The sequence below is a fragment of the Mobula hypostoma genome, chromosome 9, assembly GCF_963921235.1.
Source record: "Mobula hypostoma chromosome 9, sMobHyp1.1, whole genome shotgun sequence".
Taxonomy (NCBI): Eukaryota; Metazoa; Chordata; class Chondrichthyes; order Myliobatiformes; family Myliobatidae; genus Mobula; species Mobula hypostoma.
Genome location: NC_086105.1, coordinates 130,535,002 through 130,556,164, shown reverse-complemented (window position 1 = coordinate 130,556,164; position 21,163 = coordinate 130,535,002). Strand labels below are relative to the sequence as shown.

Below are 21,163 nucleotides of genomic sequence, written 5' to 3'. Positions count from 1 at the left end.
TGTACTGATTGCGGAATACTGTTTCTCAGTAAGATTTCCTCATTCTGTGAATTGGCCATTATCAAAACAACCACACCATAATTAAAGTAAGTGATTTGTTAATTGCTTCGTATCGCCACAGTCTCTCTGTGGCTTTTTTTAAAAAATGCAAGCCCGTGGTGCTTGGATTTCTATTTGTATGATGCTGGGTACATTTACAAGTTGATGCCTCGCGTGGTCGTCGTCACACGCGAGATCTTCTCAGGCAGGCCCGTGGGTCCAGCGTGGCTGCAGCTGTGTGAGCCCTGAGGTGAATACAAAATCGGCGGCCTTCGTAAGATGTGGCTGCGTTATTAGAAGGAGATGTGTGTGGGAAAACCGAAGGGAGTGCCCATCACCAAAGTGCCTGACGGGAGAATTCAGGGAAGATGGCAGTGTGCTCCGCAATATTCAGACGGTATGTTTATTAGTTTTTTTAATGAATTAAGCACATGCTGTGAAAGTAAAGATCAACAATATGGAGTGGCTGGGAAGTAGCCTGCTGTCCCTAAGAACTGTGCTAACACTTGCTAGTATACCATCTCCAGTTTTCTGGGCTCAATCTTGCTGTGTCTCTTTTCCACGATCTATAATGCAATACATCTCTGTTTGCTTCTTCCTCCTTTTCTAGCCTTAATGTCATAGTCATAGAGCACTAGAGTACAGAAACAGGCCCTTTGGCCCATCTACTGCATGCTGAACTATTATTCTGCCTAGTTCTATTGACCTGCATCCGGACTACAGCCCTCTGTAACCCCCACCCCCCATCCATGTACCTACCCGAGTTCCTCTTAACGTTTGAAATCAAACTCGTAACCACTACTTGCGCTGGCAGCTCGTTCCACCCTGTCACCACCCTCTGAGTGAAAAAGCTCCCCCTCATGTTCCCCTTAAACATTTCACCTTTCACCATTAATCCATGACCTCTAGTTCTAAGATCACCCAACCTCAGGGGAAGAATTCTGTTTGCATTTACCCTTTCTAAGCCCCTCATCATACCTCGACCAAATCTCCTCTCATTCTCCTATGCTGTAAGGAATAAAATCATAGCTATTCAATCTTTCCCTATAGTTCATGAAGGACAAGGCAGCCGATATCAACATAGTCCTCCTGTGACAAGATGGTTCCTTGCTTGCTTGTCAGTGAAACAGTGACTGCTGAAGTAAGCCCATGCCAAAGGCAGCTTTAAGTTCTAGCAAGCATTTCACGCTCACTAATGAAAGGCCGGCTCTTATATGCTGACTGGTCCTGCCTTCTGACTAGCTGCAGTTCATTGGCAAAGGTGAAGAAAGGCTCGGAGAGGTTGTGGGCAGTGAGTGTGACTTGGAGATGACGTACATCAGCTGGTTGCAGCATGGGACCAGCCAATCTTAGCCAGCCATTCATCGAGCTGTGTGCAGCTAAACACCTGGCCAGTAAAGGCTGATTTATACTTCTGCGTCAACTCGACGCCGTAACCTACGCAAGTGACCTACGCGCGTTGTGAGCATTTATACTTATGCGTTGGTGTGTCTGCATCGCTCTGCAATTCACGTATGTCACGCATGCGCACACACTTGCCCGTGCAAGGCTTCATGGTCATGGTAGTCTTTCCCGGGGTAAACAAGAAGCGAGCGTCTTTTTTAATAAAAGCGAAATGTGTCCTCCATAATTTCGGAGGTCTGTAAAGCTTTATGGAAAGCATTGCAGCCAGAGTTCCTTCCCTGCCCTTCAGTCGCCCAATGGGAAGCTATAGCAGCGTAGGAGGAAATGCAATGCTACCAGGCGGACCAGTCAGAGTTGTTGCGGTCTGCGTTGCCACGACACTTAGTTACATTTTTGGAGAGGTGTGCATCAGGCTACGGCATAGGGATCCACGTAGGCTGTGCGTAGGGTTCGCAGTTACACCGTACCCACTGCGTCAAGTTGACACAGAAGTACAAATCAGCCTTAAGGTGAGGCCACAGTGGTAAGTTTCACCCGACTGAACTCAGGTCTGGCTTTGACAGTGGCTCCATTCATTGGCTTGGTTGAAGTAAAGGCTAAAAGGATTGTGATTAATTTAATGTCAAATGCAAAAGAAAACCCAGGAACAGAGAAAATAGAGAAAAGCTAAGTGAACTCTTCACTTGGCCTTTATTACAGAACTATTTTATTACCAAGTGGAGATACCTTAGTGCAATTTTATAAGGACTTCTTTCGCCCACTTCTGGAGTATTATGGACAATTTTGGATACTTTACCTAAAAAGAAGATATAATTGTTCTAGAGTGAAGATTCACCAGACTGGACCCTGGAACAGTGAGTCGGTCACATGTAGAAGTGATTTACAAAGTTTGTCCCTCTCCCTCTCCCCCTCCCCCTCCCCATCTCCCCCACCCCTCGCCCTCTCCCAGTCTCCTCCCCTTATCCCTCCTCTCCCCGATCTCTGTCCCCCTCCCTCCCATTTCCCTACCCCTCCACCTCCTCCTACCCCTCCTCTCCCCATTTCCCTGTCTACCTCTCCCCTTCCCCCTCCCCCTCCCCTTCCATCTCCCTCCATCCTCCCTCCCACCCTCCTTCCCTCTCCCACTCACCTTCTTCCCCACCCCCTCTCCCCCCCGCCTCTCTCCCCGCTATCCCTCACTCCCCCTCTACCTTTCCCCCACCCGCTCTCCCTGTATCTCTCTTCCTTTTCTTCCCTGTCTCTACACATTCTCCACACTTTAGAAACATGAAATATGACTGGTGAAGGATTTAAAAACTCTCAGAGAGCCCAACAGGGTAGGATGTTTCTTGTGGCTGAGATTTTTTTCAAAAACAAAAGAGTTGGCTATTTTGGAGTGAAATGAAGATATTGTTCTACATTTAGTGGCTGGAATAATCGACATGGAGACCTATGGAGATATAGTCATTGATGGTATTCAAACCAGAGATTCTGGATATTAAAAGAACATAGTGCAGGAAAATGGTTTTCAGGGAGAAGAGGGGAACGACCATTCTGAATGGTGGAGCAAGTTCAAGGGGTCCAGTGGCCAATTGTGCTCCTATTGCTTATTTTCTTTAAAAGACACTAAAAATTCACGAAGAGTATTCAGAGACTGGCTTACTGACAGAATATCTAAAATGCTGGGTTTTCAATAATATCCGACAAGACCTCCCCAGGAACAATGAAGGCCTTTGCTGTGCATAGCTGCTTTTGAACCTATTTCCTCTCTTTGTACGCTGCAGCGCCAAGATCATACCTGTAATCTGGAACACACGTATGCACACTCATGCATACACACGTGCATGCATACATGAACACAAATTTGCACACCTACATTGCCATACATGTGCACAAACACATGCACGTGTGTGCACAAAAACATGCAGACATGCATTTGCATGTGCACGAACTCTCTCTCCCCCCTCCCCTCCCTATTACTCTCTCTATCTCTGTATCTACATCTCTAGCTTTCTCTTTATCTATCTCTCTCTCCCTCTGTCTCTCCTTCTCCCCCCTCTCCCTCTCTTGCTATCTCTGTATCTACATCTCTTTCTCTCTCTCTCTCTCTCTCTCTCCCCCCCGCCCCACTCCTCTCTCCCTCTCTCCTTCCCTTGGATGATCAACTTCTCGATTCCACCACCCCCTCCCCACCTGGCTGAACAGATCCCACACTTTGTAGTTTCCCTGAATCAAAATTCAGCATACAGAGCATCACAGGAAAGAACCGGTTAATCACAGACAACACATCGAAATCTCTCAAGTATCTGAGTCACCTGGCTTTACAAACACGAAGATTTAAATGATTGTCAGCTCTAGCCTTGTGCTTTAAATTCACTGTAGTGTGGTGACTAATTCAATTGAGTTCAATCTTGCAATGGTGACATTGCAACTCGCTTTTGGAGTGTGGGCTCCTGCGGAACACTGCAAGAATCAGGGCTTGTAAACAGAACCTATTTTTAGATTATGAATGATACTGCAGAACTACTGCTGAATGATTGACTTACATTCATGGAGACACTTGCATGTACAAGGCAGAGAAAGACAGTGGATAACTCAAGGTAGTGCAGTTCTATTTCACATTAATCAAAAGGACGACAGACAGATAAGGCAGTCAATGAGTCTCTATGGTATAATATACATGAGAAAGGCTATAGTTTGCAATTGCATATGCAGATAATGCGGGATTGGTGGGATGAGCTGAGGACAGGAACCAGATATGTAAATTTTCAGCCTGTGTTTCTCATGAGCCACAGATGTTTTATACTAAAAATTCAAGGACTTCATTACACATATAAATTTGTGCTAATGAATGCAAGCAGCATTATCCTTGTCTTTCTAAATTGCTGTCGGACAGAAAGCAGGTTTGGGCCTTTGGGAATTTCACAGCGAGGGTGTCACCAATGGTGAAGTAAAGAAGCACCAAGTTTTCCTGAGCCTGATGCTGATTATGTGCATGGCAGAGGAATTGCAAAGTGGGTGAAACCTAAAGAGGCACACACAAAATGCTGGAGGAACAGCAGGCCAGGCAGCATCTATGGAAAAGAGTAAAGCTGTTGACATTTCAGGCTGAGACTCTTCTTCAGGACTTAATCATAGATGCTACCTGACCTGCTGAGTTCCTCCAGCACTTTGTGTATGTTGCTTTGGATTTCCAGCACTTTCAGATTTCCTGGTGTTTGAAATTTAAAGAGATCAGGGCAATTAATGTGGTGTGGTAGAGGAGAGGGCCAGCTGTCCTTATGGTCTTTGGCAAAACTCAAACCCCATTTCATTCCATTGGCAGCTTTTCCTTGGGTTGAGTGGCAAGTCTTGCTAGCAATAGAAAGCTCATTGTCGATGTTTACTAGAGTGGAGCCCACAGGCAAGTGGAAGGCTGCACCATATCCAAACATCTTTTCCATGGCTGTGCCTTCCCCACGCATCCTCATAGGAGCTGGAAGTAGAGCCGAGGGTTTGGACATTTATTATTGGCCTTGCCATTTGTAGACACTGGCACCCTTTCACCGAATGACCTCATATGATATTAAGATCCCTGCTGATCTGGCACCCGTGAAAACAGCTCCCCCTAACTAAGTGTGCCACAGTCTACTCATGTGATTGGTAGTAGAGAGGATGCAGTAGATGTTCATGATGCCTGGGGATTAATAACTAAAAGGAGATACTGACTATAGTGGGGATGCTTTATCTGGAACAAAGGAGATTAAAAGGTAGATTTAACTGGTGTGTATAAAATCATGAAAGGCTAAATATTTCCCTCAGTAGTTAAAAAGATAAAAGACGATCAAACACTTCTAGTTTAGAGCACTGCAGGTCAGGAAACACATACAGAGGGAAATGAACAGCCAACATTTTGGACCGAGACCCTACATCAGGACACCGATGATGTTTGACCTACTGAGTTCCTCCAAAACAGTATCTTGTGTTTGCTACTCAAGATTTCCAGCATCTGCAGAGTCTCTTGTATCTGTGACATAGAATTAAGGTGATTTCCAAAAGAACGAAGAGTGACAGGAAGGAAAATTTATCTATGCAACAGATGGTTAGAACATGAAAAAAATAGGAGCAGAAGTAAGGGATTTGTCCCTTCAAGTCTATGTCATCATTCAAGATCACTGCCTCTGTGCCATTTTCCAGCCCTTGAAGCATTGAGGTCTATCTGATCTGTGCATTGAAGAACACAATGACGGGGCCTGTAAACTGCTTTGTGTAGAGAATTTATCACCCTTTGAATGATGAAATTTCTCCTTATCTGAGTCTTACCTAGCCTATCATTTCATTCTGAAGCTGTGGCCTCAATCTCATCAGCTAGCAGAGACATCAACCCTGCATCTAGCGTATCAAGCCTTTTAGGAATGTATTGGCAGAGGGAGTTGTAGAGGTCAAATCATTTGTGGCATCCAAACAGGAAATAGATACATAAATCCTCAGAAGGAAAGAAACATTCAGAGCCACACTGAGAGAGCGTGAGACCGGGTCAAGCATGCATGTTCTACATTCAATAATCTCTCTGTGGTCACAACACTTTAAAAATCATACTGTTTTATTGTAAAATGTTTTGGGACCATCTGAAAGGGAGGTGAATGGATTCATATTACTGCTAATTCTATCTACAACCACACTCCGTGGCAACTTTACTAGCTACACCTGCAGGCCTGTTCATTAATGCAAGTACTGAGTCAGCCAATCATGCAGCTGCAACTCAATGCATTAAAACATGAAGGCATGGTCGAGTGGTTCAGTTGTTGTTCAGACCAAACGTCAGAAATGGGAAAAAAATGTGATCTGCATGACTCTGGCTGTTGATTGTTGGTACCAGACAGGGTGGTTTGAGTATCTCAGAAACCCTAGGATTTTCATGCACAATAGTCTCTAAAACTTACAGAGAATGGTGCAAAATGGCAAAAAGAAATCCAGTGATCAGAGGTTCTGTGGGTGTAAACACCTTGCTGATGCGAGATTTCGGAGGAGAATGGTTCGAGCTGACACGAAGGTGACAGTAACTCAAATAACCGCATGTTGCAACACTGGTGCGCAGAAGAGTTTCTCTCAACGAGATTATGATGTAGTGGCCATTACAGAGACTTGGCAGGCACCAGGGCAGGAATGGATTCTCAATATTCCCGGATTTCAGTGCTTTAAAAGGGATAGAGAGGGGGGAAAAAGGGGAGGAGAAGTGGCATTACTGGTCAGGGATACTATTACAGCTATAGAAAGGGTGGGTAATGTAGCAGGATCCTCTTTTGAGTCAGTATGGGTGGAAGTCAGGAACAGGAAGGGAGCAGTTACTCTATTGGGGGTATTCTATAGGCCCCCTGGTAGCAGCAGAGATACAGAGGAGCTGATTGGGAGGCAGATTTTGGAAAGGTGCAAAAATAACAGGGTTGTTATCATGGGTGACTTTAACTTCCCTAATATTGATTGGTACCTGATTAGTTCCAAGGGTTTAAATGGAGCAGAGTTTGTTAAGTGTGTCCAGGACGGATTCCTGTCACAGTATGTGGACAGGCCGACCAGGGGGAATGCCATTCTAGATCTAGTACTAGGTAATGAACCGGGTCAGGTCACAGATTTCTCAGTGGGTGAGCATCTGGGGCACAGTGACCACTGCTCCCTGGCCTTTAGCATTATCATGGAAAAGGATAGAATCAGAGAGGACAGGAAAATTTTTAATTGGGGAAAAGCAAATTATGAGTATAAGGCTAGAACTTGCGGGTGTGAATTGGGATGATGTTTTATGCAGGGAAATGTACTATGGACATGTGGTCGATGTTTAGAGATCTCTTGCGGGACGTTAGGGATAAATTTGTCCCGGTGAGGAAGATAAAGAATGGTAGGGTGAACGAACCATGGGTGACAAGTGAGGTGGAAAATCTAGTCAGGTGGAAGAAGGCAGCATACATGAGGTTTAGGAAACAAGGATCAGATGGGTCTATTGAGGAATATAGGGAAGCAAGAAAGGAGCTTAAGAAGGGGCTGAGAAGAGCAAGAAGGGGGCATGAGAAGGCCTTGGCGAGTAGGGTAAAGGAAAACCCCAAGGCATTCTTCAATTATGTGAAGAAGAAAAGGATGACAGGAGTGAAGGTAGGACCGATTAGAGATAAAGGTGGGAAGATGTGCCTGGAGGCTGTGGAAGTGAGCGAGGTCCTCAATGAGTACTTCTCTTCGGTATTCACCAGTGAGAGGGAACTTGATGATGGTGAGGACAATATGAGTGAGGTTGATGTTCTGGAGCATGTTGATATTAAGGGAGAGGAGGTGTTGGAGTTGTTAAAATACATTAGGACAGATAAGTCCACGTGGCCTGATGGAATATTCCCCAGGCTGCTCCACGAGGCAAGAGAAGAGATTGCTGAGCCTTTGGCTAGGATCTTTATGTCCTCGTTGTCCACGGGAATGGTACCGGAGGATTGGAGGGAGGCGAATGTTGTCCCCTTGTTCAAAAAAGGTAGTAGGGATAGTCCGGGTAATTATAGACCAGTGAGTCTTACGTCTGTGGTAGGAAAGCTGTTGGAAAAGATTCTTAGAGATAGGATCTATAGGCATTTAGAGAATCATGGTCTGATCAGGGACAGTCAGCATGACTTTGTGAAGGGCAGATCGTGTCAAACAAGCCTGATAGAGTTCTTTGAGGAGGTGACCAGACATATAGATGAGGGTAGTGCAGTGGATGTGATCTATATGGATTTTAGTAAGGCATTTGATGAGGTTCCACACGGTTGGCTTATTCAGAAAGTTAGAAGGCATGGGATCCAGGGAAGTTTGGCCAGGTGGATTCAGAATTGGCTTGCCTGCAGAAGGCAGAGGGTGGTGGTGGAGGGAGTACATTCAGATTGGAGGATTGTGACTAGTGGTGTCCCACAAGGATCCGTTCTGGGACCTCTACTTTTCGTGATTTTTATTAATGACCTGGATGTGGGGGTAGAAGGGTGGATTGGCAAGTTTGCAGACGACACAAAGGTTGGTGGTGTTGTAGATAGTGTAGAGGATTGTCAAAGATTGCAGAGGGACGTTGATAGGATGCAGAAGTGAGCTGAGAAGTGGCAGATGGAGTTCAACCTGGAGAAGTGTGAGGTGGTACACTTTGGAAGGACAAACTCCAAGGCAGAGTACAAAGTAAATGGCAGGATACTTGGTAGTGTGGAGGAGCAGAGGGATCTGGGGGTACATGTCCACAGATCCCTGAAAGTTGCCTCACAGGTGGATAGGGTAGTTAAGAAAGCTTATGGGGTGTTAGCTTTCATAAGTCGAGGGATAGAGTTTAAGAGTCGCGATGTAATGATGGAGCTCTATAAAATTCTGGTTAGGCCACACTTGGAGTACTGTGTCCAGTTCTGGTCACCTCACTATAGGAAGGATGTGGAAGCATTGGAAAGGGTACAGAGGAAATTTACCAAGATGCTGCCTGGTTTAGAGAGTATGCATTATGATCAGAGATTAAGGGAGCTAGGGCTTTACTCTTTGGAGAGAAGGAGGATGAGAGGAGACATGATAGAGGTGTACAAGATAATAAGAGGAATAGATAGAGTGGACAGCCAGCACCTCTTCCCCGGGGCACCACTGCTTAATACAAGAGGACGTGGCTTTAAGGTAAGGGGTGTGAAGTTCAAGGGGGATATTAGAGGAATGTTTTTTACTCAGAGAGTGGTTGGTGCGTGGAATGCACTGCCTGAGTCAGTGGTGGAGGCAGATACACTAGTGAAATTTAAGAGACTACTAGACAGGTATATGGAGGAATTTAAGGTGGGGGCTTATATGGGAGGCAGGGTTTGAGGGTCGGCACAACATTGTGGGCCGAAGGGCCTGTACTGTGCTGTACTATTCTATGTTCTATGTATGTTCTACAACACGTCAAACCGTCAGGCGGATGGGCTACAACAGCAGAAGATCACGAACATAAACTCCTAACAACTATTATAGTTCTAATAAAGTGGCCATTGAGAGTACTGTATGTATGGATGGGAAATACACAGCATCATAGTCAGTAAATAAAAATGGCTGTTACATGTTGTGTACTTAAATTTCAGTAATATTTGAGTAATATCATAAATGTATTGTTTGATTAACCACTCTTCATTATTTACATAATTCACTATGGGTTATATGTAAAAGTACTGCAAATACCATATGTCATTACGTCATTCATTTCAAAAGGTCTAGAATACAAGAGCCTGGATGCGATGCTGAGGCTTTTTAAGGCACTGGTGAGGCCTCGCCTTGAGGTTTGTGAACAGTTTTGGGCTCCTCATCTAATAAAAGATCTGCTGGCATTTGAGTGGTTTCAGAGGAGGTTCATAAGGATGATTCTGGGAATTAAAGGGTTATCATACAAAGAACGTTTGACGGCTCTGGGTCTGCACTCACTGGAATTCAGAAGGATGAGGGGGGAACTCATTGAAACCTTTTGAATGTTGAAAGGCCTAGACAGAGTAGATATGGAAAGGATGTTTCCCATGGTGGGGGAGTCTAGGACAAGGGGGCTCAACCCCAGGATAGAGTTGCGTCCAGAGATGTAGAAAAATTTCTTTAGCCAGAGGGTGGTAAAGTTGTAGAATCTGTTACCACATGCAGCTGTGGAGGCCAGGTCATTTGTTGGACTTAAGGCAGAAATGGATCAGTTCTTGATTGGACATGGCATCAAAGGTTACAGGAAGAAGGCTGGGAGTGGGGCTGAGAAGGGGGGAAAAAAGGATCAGCCATGATTGAATGGTGGAGCAGACTGGATGGGCAAATGACAGAATTCTGCTCCTATTTCTTAAGGGCTTATTATGCTGCCAGGTCATACGTGCACACCTCGCTAAAAGTAAAACAAAGTAGACATGCATCTCCCAGCTCCTATGTTTTACATTCGATTAATTTCTGGAGTTACAAAACATAGCAGTGATGAAGAGGAAGTTCTAAAATGAACCTGAGATGACTACCTATATGTTGAAGTATGACAAGATTTCCTTCAAAAGAGAAGAAAGAGATGTTTGAGTTTTAAAAAATGTGCAGCATGTGTCTTCTCAGAAGGGGATAGAGACAAAAATCACAAGTTCATAAACAGTGAGTACTGGGTGATAATAATGATAAATTTAATAAAAGCAGAAATGGCTGGCTACATCAGAAAGATAGACATATTTGATACCTGGCTAATGTATACTGAACGAATTGAGCAGTATTTTGAAGCAAATGAAATAGACAATGAAAAGCAAGTGCCAGTGTTACTGAGTGCAATAGACAGGAAAGCATACAGTTTGCTTAGATGCTTAACTATTCCAACCAAACCAGCTGAAATGAGCTTTGTAAGCTTATATCATGAAAGCAATTCAGGAACATTTAGAACCAAAACCATTGTTGATTGCAGAACACTTTAAGTTTCATAAGTGGAATCAAAAAGAAAGGGAGTCTATCTCAGCGGATGTGGCTGAATTGAAGAAATTGAACATTATCAGTTCAGTGATGGGCTTAATGATGCACTGAGCGATCATTTAGCTTGTAGAATCTTACAAAAAAGCATTACAAAATGACTCCTAATCGAAGCATGACTTACATTTAAAAAAGCAGTTGAAAAGGTTATAGCAATAGAAACAGCAGCCAGAGACCCAATTAATTTGCAATCAAGAATGAAAGTGATCAAAATTGCAACATCTAAGCATAAGTTTGCCTGGCTGAACAAATTGTGTTACCATTGTGGCAGGGGCTTACATATACCAGACCAATGATGGTTTAAAGGCAAAATTTACAAAACATGCAATAAAGATAGGATGCATAAAAAGAATATGTCAGGCAAACAAAATCAGTGGACTGCACAGGGAAGAGAAAAAGATAAAAAGTCAAGTTGCAGTTTCAAAAAGAGCACTAATCTGTATTCTGTTGATGAAAAATATGATAATGATGAGAATCACACAGAACTAGCTGCCTTGAGATTTACAATGTGAAAACTAACCAGAGACAAGCAATTGATTAACATCAGAAGTAAATGATACATTAATTAAAATGTAATTGGATGATGGCTCAGTTGTTCCAGTCATTCCACAAAATGAGTTTGAATGGCATTTCAATGATACTCAACTAAAGCCTGCAGATATCAAACTAAGAACTTATACTGGAGAAAAGATAACTCCTGTGGGAATGACGTTTGTAACAGAGAAATACAACAACCAACAAGCCACATTGGGCTTGTATGTGGAAAAAAAACAGGAGGGCCAGCATTGTGGGGCTGTGCTTGGCCGGGACAACTACAACTTAATTGGAGATCTATCCATCATTTGCATGCCACATCACCTTCAATAACATTAACTGAAAGTGAATTAAGAAAGATACTGGATACTGCCACAGCTGTGATCAAGGATGGTATTGAAAAACTCAAACATATCAAGAGTTAATGAAATACCACAGCCAAAGCCCATCTGGTTCCTTATACCATGCGTGATTAAACAAAAAGCCAGTGAACTAGATCACATAAAGGCTGAAGGAATTCTTCCCTGGGTTGAGTGAAACCCATGGGTAATGCCGGTGGTCACAGTAGCCAAGAACAATGGGTGTGTCAGGATCTGTGGTGATTTTAAGGTCACCATCAACCCAGTACTGAATCTAAATCAACACCCTCTGCCCAGGATAGAGGATACTTTTGCAAACCTTTCTGGAGGGAAACACTTCAGCAAAGTGGACATAGTTGAGACCAGCCGACAGGTGGAGATGGAAGAACAGTTCAGAGTGTTTCACACCATAAACACTCACAAAGAGCTTTATCAAGATAATAGGCCTACTTTTGGAGTAGCATCTGCACCTGCATCTGGCAGAAAGCTATGGGCCAGGTGCTGTACGGCTGCCTGGTACTCAGTGTTACGTAGGTGGTATGGGTAAGGAACATCTCCAAAATCTCAAGACAGTGTTAAAACAATTTGAAGATTATGGGCTCAGAGCATGACACAACAAGTGTGAATTATTTAAACAAGCATCACTTACTGTGGTCTCAGTATTGATACACAAGGATTTACACAGGTGTGCTGAGAAAATTCAAGCAGTGGTAGATGCCCCAAGGCCAAAGGTCATGTCACAGTTGCAATCCTTTTAAGGATTTGTCAATTACTATAACATATTCCTGCCAAACCTGGCTACTGTGCTTCAGTCCTCGAACTCATTACTATTACTAGCATACTCCTGGCTAACAATCAGTCCCTGGATAACAAGCTTTGTGAACTGAGAGCCAGAATCTCCTAGCAGCGGGAAACAAAGGAATGTAACGTTTTGTACTTCGTGGAGACCTGGCTGATGGAGGAGATACCGGATCAGGCCATCGAGCCCTTTGGGTTCTCCCTGTTCCGGGCGGACAGGTCAAGAAACCTCTCTGGGAAGAGTAAAGGAGGAGGGGTATGCTTCATGGTCAACAATGCTTGGTGCTACCCCAGAATGTGCATGCCCTCAAATCCATTTGTTCCCCAGAGCTGGAATACCTGGTGCTGCTGTGCAGACCTTACTGGCTGCCAAGGGAGTTCACGGCTGTTATCAACACAGTACTGTACATTCCACAGCAGGCTGATACTGTCCTGGCTCTCAAGGAACTGTACGAGACCATCAGCACGCTGGAGACTGCACACCCAGAGGCTGCCTTCATCGTCACCGGTGACTTTAATCGAGCGTCGCTGACGAAAGTCTCTCTGAAGTTTTGTCAGCACATCCAGGTAAGCACTCATGGAGATAACACACTTGACCACTACCACACTCCCTTCCGCAACTCTTACAAAGCTCTCCTTCGCCTAGCTTTTGGAAAATCAGATTACTCTTCGATCCTGCTTTTGCCGAATTACAGGCAGAAGCTGAAACAAGAGGCGCCATAGTTAACACCGTCCACTGTTTGTCCAACCAATCGGCCTCCATGCTGCAAGACTGCTTCGATGATGTCAACTGGAATGTCTTCAATGATGAGGATGTCTCCAAGTTCACTGATGGAGTCACGTGCTTCATCCAGAATCGACGGTGTTGTCCCCCAGAAGTTGGTCAGGGTCTTCCTGAACCAGAAACCCTGAATCAATAGTTCTGTGCGAGCAGCACTTACAGTGCAACATCGAACTTACATCGCTGGCGATCAACTAAAGCTCAAGAAAAGCAGCTATGACCTGCGCAAAACTATCAAGGCTGAGAAACAACAATATAGGGAGAAGACTGATTCAAGGTTCATAACAAATAGCACAAGTTGCTTGTGGCGAGGGCTGCATACCATCGCAGACTTCAAAACCAAACGTTGTGGTGCCGCCAACATCGTGGCCTCTCTCCCAGATAAGCTCAATCGCTTTTACGCTCGGTTCGATGTCGCTAACTCTGAGCTTAGTCATCTCTAAGGATGAGGTACGCAGACATTTCCAACGAGTGGACAGTCGCAAGGCTGTGCGACCGGATGGCATCCCAGGGCGAATACTCAGGATGTGCGCAGCACAACTGGCAGGTGTGTTTACTGACATTTTTAATCTCTCCCTCTCCCAGTGTAGAGTGCTCTCCTGCTTCACCATTGTCCCTGTACCAAAATAGAACAAGGTAACATGCCTGAATGACTGGCGTCCTGTCACACTCACCTCAATAATAAACAAATGCTTTGAGTGGCTGGTCAAGGATTACATCTGCAGCTTGCTACCACCTAAACTAGACCTCCTACAATTCGCCTACTGACACAACCGATCAACAGATAACGCCATAGCCACAGCTCTACACACAGTCCTTACACATCTGGAGAAGAAGGATGCTTATGTGAGAATGCTGTTCTTGGACTACAGTCAGACTCGACAGGAAGCTCAGAGACCTCGGCCTTGACCGTGCCTTGTTCAGCTGGATCCTGGACTTCCTGTCAGATTGCCAGCAGGTGGTAAGATTGGGCTCCGTCACCTCCAACCCTCTGACTCTCAATACAGGAGCCCCTCAGGGGTACTGAGTCCCCTCCTCGACTCCCTGTACACCCATGACTGTGTCACCACCCACAGCTCCAATCTGCTAATTAAATTTGCCGACGACACTACATTGATTGGCCTTATCTCAAACAATAACAAGGTGGCCTATAAGGAAGAAGTCATTGCTCTGACACGTGGTGTCAAGAAAACAACCTCTCCCTCAATGTCGCAAAAACAAAGGAGCTGGTTGTGGATTACATGAAGAATGGAGACGGGCTAACCCCTATTGATATCAGTGGATCTGGGGTTGAGAGGGTTAACAGCTTCAAGTTCTTTGGCATCCACATCACTGAGGATCTTACGTGGTCTGTACACACCAGCTGTGTGGTGAGAAAGACACAACAGCGCCTCTTTCACCTCAGACGGTTCAGGAAGTTTGGTATGGGCCCCTAAATCATAAGAACTTTCTACAGGGGCACAATTGAGAGCATCCTGACTGGCTGCATCACTGCCGGGTATGGGAACTGTACTTCCTTCAATCGCAGGACTCTGCAGAGAGTGGTGCGGACAGCCCAGCGCATCTGTAGTTGTGAACTTCCCATGATTCAGGACATTACAAAGCCAGGTGTGTGAAAAGGGCCCGTAGGATCATTGGGGGACCCAAGTCATCCCAACCACAATCTATTCCAGCTGCTACCATCTGGGAAGCGGTACTGCAGCATAAAAGCCAGGACCAACAGACTCCGGGACAACTTCTTCCACCAGGCCATCAGACTGATGAACTCACACTGATTTGGATGTACTTTATATTACATAGACTGTTCTATTTTTTTGTAAATTATTATAAATCACTATGATTGCACATTGCGCATTTAGATGGAGACGTAACATAAAGATTTTTACTCCTCATGTATGTGAAGGATGTAAGAAATAAAGTCAATTCAATTCAATTCAATATAGATCGGGAAGAAATGACAATGGGCAAAGCTGTGTGAGGTGACTTTGCAAAAGGTAAAGGAAAAGGTGATGTCAGACACTGTTCTCAAACTTTATAGTCCACATCATCCAGTGAAGCTTGCCTGTGGTATAGGTGTAGTCATGACACATATTAGGAGAGATGGAAGTGAACACTTTTTAGCACACTCCCTTCCCGCAAAAGAAGAATTACACACAGATTGACAGAGAGGCCTTCAATCTGGTCTGGGCTGTAAAATACATCGACTAGTCCCTATATTGGAGAGAGTTTACCCCCATGACTAACCATCAAGCATCAGTGTCCATTTTCAATCCACAGAAATTTGTTCCTCTGACAGCAGCAGCATTAATGCAGAGACCCGCTCTGTTTCTTGGAGATTGAATTCAAGAGGACAGCTAATGTAAATGCTGATGGATTGTCCCGTTTACTCTTGGAAAAGGAAATATCTGAGAAAAAAATTACAAAAATGGAATGTGCAGCAGAAATTCCAGTTAATACATTTTTACCAGTGCTGGGATGAAATTGCCTTTGAGGGAGGCTGGCTTATGTGGAGATTGAGAATTGTTGTACTATCCAAGCTGAGAGTTAACGTGTTGGAGGAGCTACATGATGGTCATCTCGGCGTGGTCAAAAGGAAAGCGTTGGCTTGAAACTTTATCGAGTGGCCTGGGATAAATCAGCAGATTAAGCAGATTGCCATGCACTTTTTGGGATGCCAGCACATCCGGAAGATGCCAAGGGCGGCACATCTCCATCCCTGGGAATGGCCTGGCAGGGGATTCATGTGGATTTTGACAGACCATTCATGGGCACAAATTTCTTGGTAGTTGTGGATGCAGCTACAAAGTGGCCAGAAGTGTTCCCAATTGCTTCCACTACAGCCTCACAAACAGTTGATGTGTTGAGAAACTTATCTCAAGGACTGGTGTTCCAGAACGCTAAGTGAAAATGGACCACAGTTTGTTGTGGAGCAGTTTCAGTCATTCCTGAAAATTAATGGATAAGACATATTACAGAGGCACTGTAGCACCTTGATACAAATGGCTTGGCAGAAAGGTTTGTCCAGAGTTGAAAGGATGTACAGTAAGTAATGTCAGCAGAACACACTACACTAACACCGGATCAGAAGATCTCCAATTTCCTCCTTGCATATCACAGTGTAGCACACTCCACAACCAACAACTCAGCAGCTATTCTGTTTCTGGGTCGTCCCTTGCGCTCACGATTGGGTCTCCTCAAACCCAATCTCAGAAGGATAATGCAGGACAAACAGCTGAGGCAAACGGAGGGTCCCTCAACAAGGAGGTTCAATGTTTTACCCCTGAACAAGCAGTCCTTGTGAGGGACTGCAAAATCGGTACTGTACTTGGAAAGAACAGGTCCACTCTAAACAGTGGAGATTGTGTCTGATGTCATCTGGAGATGGCACACCGATCAGTTGAGGAGTGCAGGGTCAATTGTTGGAGAAGAAAGGTGTCAGAACCACTTCCTGCAATCCTAGAGTCAACTCTTACAACCACATGGTGGAGTCTCCGGAAATGGGATTGTTCCAAAGCCACAGGTTTCTCCTTCCAAGCAGAGTGACCCCACTTGCCAGGAAAGACGTTATCCCACAAGAGTAACAAATCCTCCCAGTGACTCAATCTTTAGGCCTGAATGAGACAATTTAAACTTTACTCTGCTGTGGATGTCTATATAGTAGCTGTATTATGTTGCATATGGCATTTCATGACAGAGTTACATTGTCTCCTTGAGCAGGGTGTGTATTGAGAACAGGTGGCTGTGATGACATCTACAGCGTTGCCTTTCTGCACGGTTAGATCAGCCCAAGTCACTACTGATGATATAGAGGAAATAAATCAGTCCACTGTGCACAAACTTGTCAAATGACTGGGGGGGCGGGGGGTGGGAGTTATCATCACTTTCCTTGTGTGACAGTGACAGCATTGTAAGCAGCAGGCAAGTTTTCCTCAAGGTAGCACAGGCTCCTGTACAAACTCCTTCGCCTCCCACCCCTACACCTTCCCAAAGAGGAAGACATAAACAGGAGAGAAAATAGAATTTAGTGAGAAACATAGTTGAATTAGGCCAGGAGCACTTTGGTCTAAGCCAAAGCACCCATGTAGATTGAACTAATCTAGTGGGCTCCTTCTCATTGTCTGGTCACCATTGGCTGTGTAATTCTTCATGATTGTTTGGAGGAGAGAGCAATGCAGTTTTCTTTATTCCATTGTAAGTATTCTTTGGGCTGGAGCTCATTCAATCCCACCCACCACTATGTTAGCTCCATTGTTGCATGGGAGCTGCCAACGAGCTCAAGGCCTCAGTTCTTCAGCTGTTCCAGGAGCATATCAGACCTCACGGTCTGTAGCTCATCCTGAGGCTCTGTCCCAGCCTTTGCTGTCAAATGCCTGGTTCACTTTTTATGTCTGTGATGACCATTACTAACAGTTTAGTTAAGTATAAAATTTTTTAAGACTTAAAATAAGATAAAAATAAATAAATCATTAATAACCCATTTATACAGAGAATATCAGAAGTCCTGGTTACGCCAGGCAGACAGTCTCTGAAGAGTGTTGATAATGATGGGGGTGACACCGCTCAGAAGAAGGCAATGGCAAAGTACTTCTATAGACAAGTTTGCCAAGAACAATCATGGTCATGATAGATGGAAGACCATAATTGCCCACCTCGTACAGCATGGCACATCATGATTATGATAATGATACAGAGAAGTGAAAAAAAACAACTAAAAACGTTAGTTAAACTTTCTTTATTATTATTCAGGAAGATTGTTCCTGATGTTGGGGAAGTCCAGAACGAGGGGTCACAGTTTGAGGATAAGGGGGAAGCCTTTTAGGACCGAGATGAGGAAAAACTTCTTCACACAGAGAGTGGTGAATCTGTGGAATTCTCTGCCACAGGAAACAGTTCAGGCCAGTTCATTGGCTATATTTAAGAGGGAATTAGATATGGCCCTTGTGGCTACGGGGATCAGGGGGTATGGAGGGAAGGCTGGTGCAGGGTTCTGAGTTGGATGATCAGCCATGATCATAATAAATGGCAGTGCAGGCTCGAAGGGCCGAATGGCCTACTCCTGCACCTATTTTCCTATGTTTCTTTGTTAAGATTCATGACAAACTCAAGTGAATGTAGTAATGACAATGACTGACTTAAAGCCAACAACCTGATTCAAAGTGAGTTTTGGAAACTCCTGTTCCAAATACTGTGCTGCACCCTGAAGACGCACAGGTCTGGCATGAGCTGATGGATACAGGACAGTTCTCCAAGGGCCCTTCAGCTGGTCAGCAGTGTGATCTGGCCCAATAACTGGAAACGTAAGCACTAACTATAATAATTTAATGTTCCATGCCTTGTTGATTCTCTTGATATATTTATCACTTCAGCACTATTGACCCAAAGTGTTATGTATTGCCAAAAAGAGATTCCCAGTATTAGCTGCATTTGGCTTTTTGTAAGGGAAACATGATTTCAACTCCTGGAAATGAGCAACATGTGTGGCAGTAAGATTGTTTTAATCTCTGCTTCTTATTCTAAAATCAATGCCTTCTGCAAGTAGACTTAGAGCTCCTTCTAGTGCTTCTGCAGTGGAAGGAATGACTGACTGCAGGTGGATGTGTGGATGGAGCAGGTTTGGTCCTTTTCCATCTGAGCTCAGTACGTAGGTATCTGACCACTGGATGCATGTCCCAGGTTGCAGTGATTAACCTGTTCTCTTTGTCATTTTGAGTGGTACAGAATTGAGTGGTGAATACAGCCTGGCATGGGGATAGAAAGGTAGGGATGCTGAGGATAAGTGGAGGAGATGGTGGAGACTAAGTTTCAAGTCCAATATATGTTATTTTCCAAGCTTCAGCATCTTTGGATCTAAATCTTGCAACCTTGTCTAACAACAGTGTAGGAACTACCTTTAGCATACCAAAAAAGTAGACACCTAAATCAAGGGCTCAAAAAGACAAGCAATATTACGCCATGATGTTTAAAAACATAATAATTAATGTTAGGATGGATGGAGAGTAGCTGGAAAGTACAAGAGAGTCAAAGGGTATGAGCAGAGAGTGAGAAACGGTGTTGAGGCCAAGAATGGAACATGATCTTACAGAACAGCGGAACAGCAGAATAAGCTCAGAGGGCCAGCTGGCCTATACTTGCTCCTACAGATGTTCACAGTCAGGATGGATTGTTTCATCAGTAGTCTGCTTTACAAAAACAACAGCTCTGCAGTACAACCATTCGTGCATAGTCTAGATCTTTGTTTATCAGTTGTATCAATTACTAACATGAGACCTGAACCCACAGACTTCTAACTCAGGAGCAAACACTCTCTAGCTAAGCCACAGCTTTTACTCTGTCCTGTCAAGCCAGGGGCACAGCTGTGTCTTCAGCAAGAAACACTGCGCAGTTAAATTATGATGATTTTATGAATGCTGCGGATACCCGGTGTGCCATGTAATGCTGATAATCTGAGGCATTGTGTCACAATTCTACAGCTGCAACATGATTGATAGAGATACGAATTGTCAAAAATGACTGAAAGCTGGTAATTAAGGACATCACAGAATACGAATCTTCGAGTGTGTTAACAGTGTTTAATTCAAAGATGAGCAACATTAGAAAGCTAGTAACATCTATTGGAATGGCTCAGCTTTGCCTTGCTCATGCAATGATCTCTTTGTCGTGATAATGATTGTGGAATGGAATTTCGTACAATGATTTTATTTGCTCAGAGAAACAAATTATATTAAAATGATTCTACACTGTGGATGTTCAAGAAGTTTATTTATGGAATGAGGATTTCTTTCTGGATACTTATTGTTTATATTTTGATTTGCCTTCATTCTGCTCCCAAAAACATAACTTCAGCAACTTTGATGTGTGTTGCTCTAATCTGCCACTGTAGATTTTCGGTGGTTAATCCCATTAACTATAAAGTAGTGAAACAGTTTAGGGAGTAAATTCCAGAGCCTCAACTGATGGTTACAACATAACCCTGATACAAACTTAAATTTGTACCAAACTCTCTGTAAGAAGGATCAGTGTTGCTGAGGCATCTTTCACTCATTTCAACAGCCCCTCTTCTAATTGAAATTCCACTTCAATGCAAATCCCACAGGAACATCAATCACCTGCCTTACTGCTTGTGGAAGGCAAAAGATTTTGCGGAGCCTGAATATGAACCACTTGCCATATTCTAGCTGGCCTCTAATCTGCCACAAACAACAGAAATTCTGCAGATGCTGGAAATTCAAGCAACACACATCAAAGTTGCTGGTGAACGCAGCAGGCCAGGCAGCATCTCTAGGAAGAGGTACAGTGGACATTTCAGGCCGAGACCCTTCGTCAGGACTAACTGAAGGAAGAGTGAGTAAGGGATATGAAAGTTGAAGGGGGAGGGGGAGTTCCAAAATGATAGGAGAAGACAGGAGGGGGAGGGATGGAGCCAAGAGCTGGACAGGTGATAGGCAAAAGGGATACGAGAGGATCATGGGACAGGAGGTCCGGGAAGGAGGACGGGGCGGGGGGGGGGGGAACCAGAGGATGGGCAAGAGGTATATTCAGAGGGACAGAGGGAGAAAAAGGAGAGTGAGAGAAAGAATGTGTGTATAAAAATAAGCAACAGATGGGGTACGAGGGGGAGGTGGGGCATTAGCGGAGGTTAGAGAAGTCGATGTTCATGCCATCAGGTTGGAGGCTACCCAGACGGAATATAAGGTGTTGTTCCTCCAACCTGAGTGTGGCTTCATCTTTACAGTAGAGGAGGCCGTGGATAGACATGTCAGAATGGGAATGGGATGTGGAATTAAAATGTGTGGCCACTGGGAGATCCTGCTTTCTCTGGCGG

At 44.4% G+C, this 21,163-nt stretch overlaps 1 long non-coding RNA gene across 1 annotated transcript in view; it reads left to right on the top strand.

The window, feature by feature from the left end:
• The first annotated feature begins 320 nt into the window (after nucleotides 1-320).
• Nucleotides 321-21,163, top strand: part of LOC134351388 (uncharacterized) — a 52,824-nt gene continuing 31,981 nt past the window's right edge. Inside the window, exon 1 of the long non-coding RNA XR_010019142.1 lies at nucleotides 321-436. This is a non-coding gene — a long non-coding RNA (uncharacterized LOC134351388). The remainder of the gene's footprint in view (nucleotides 437-21,163) is intronic.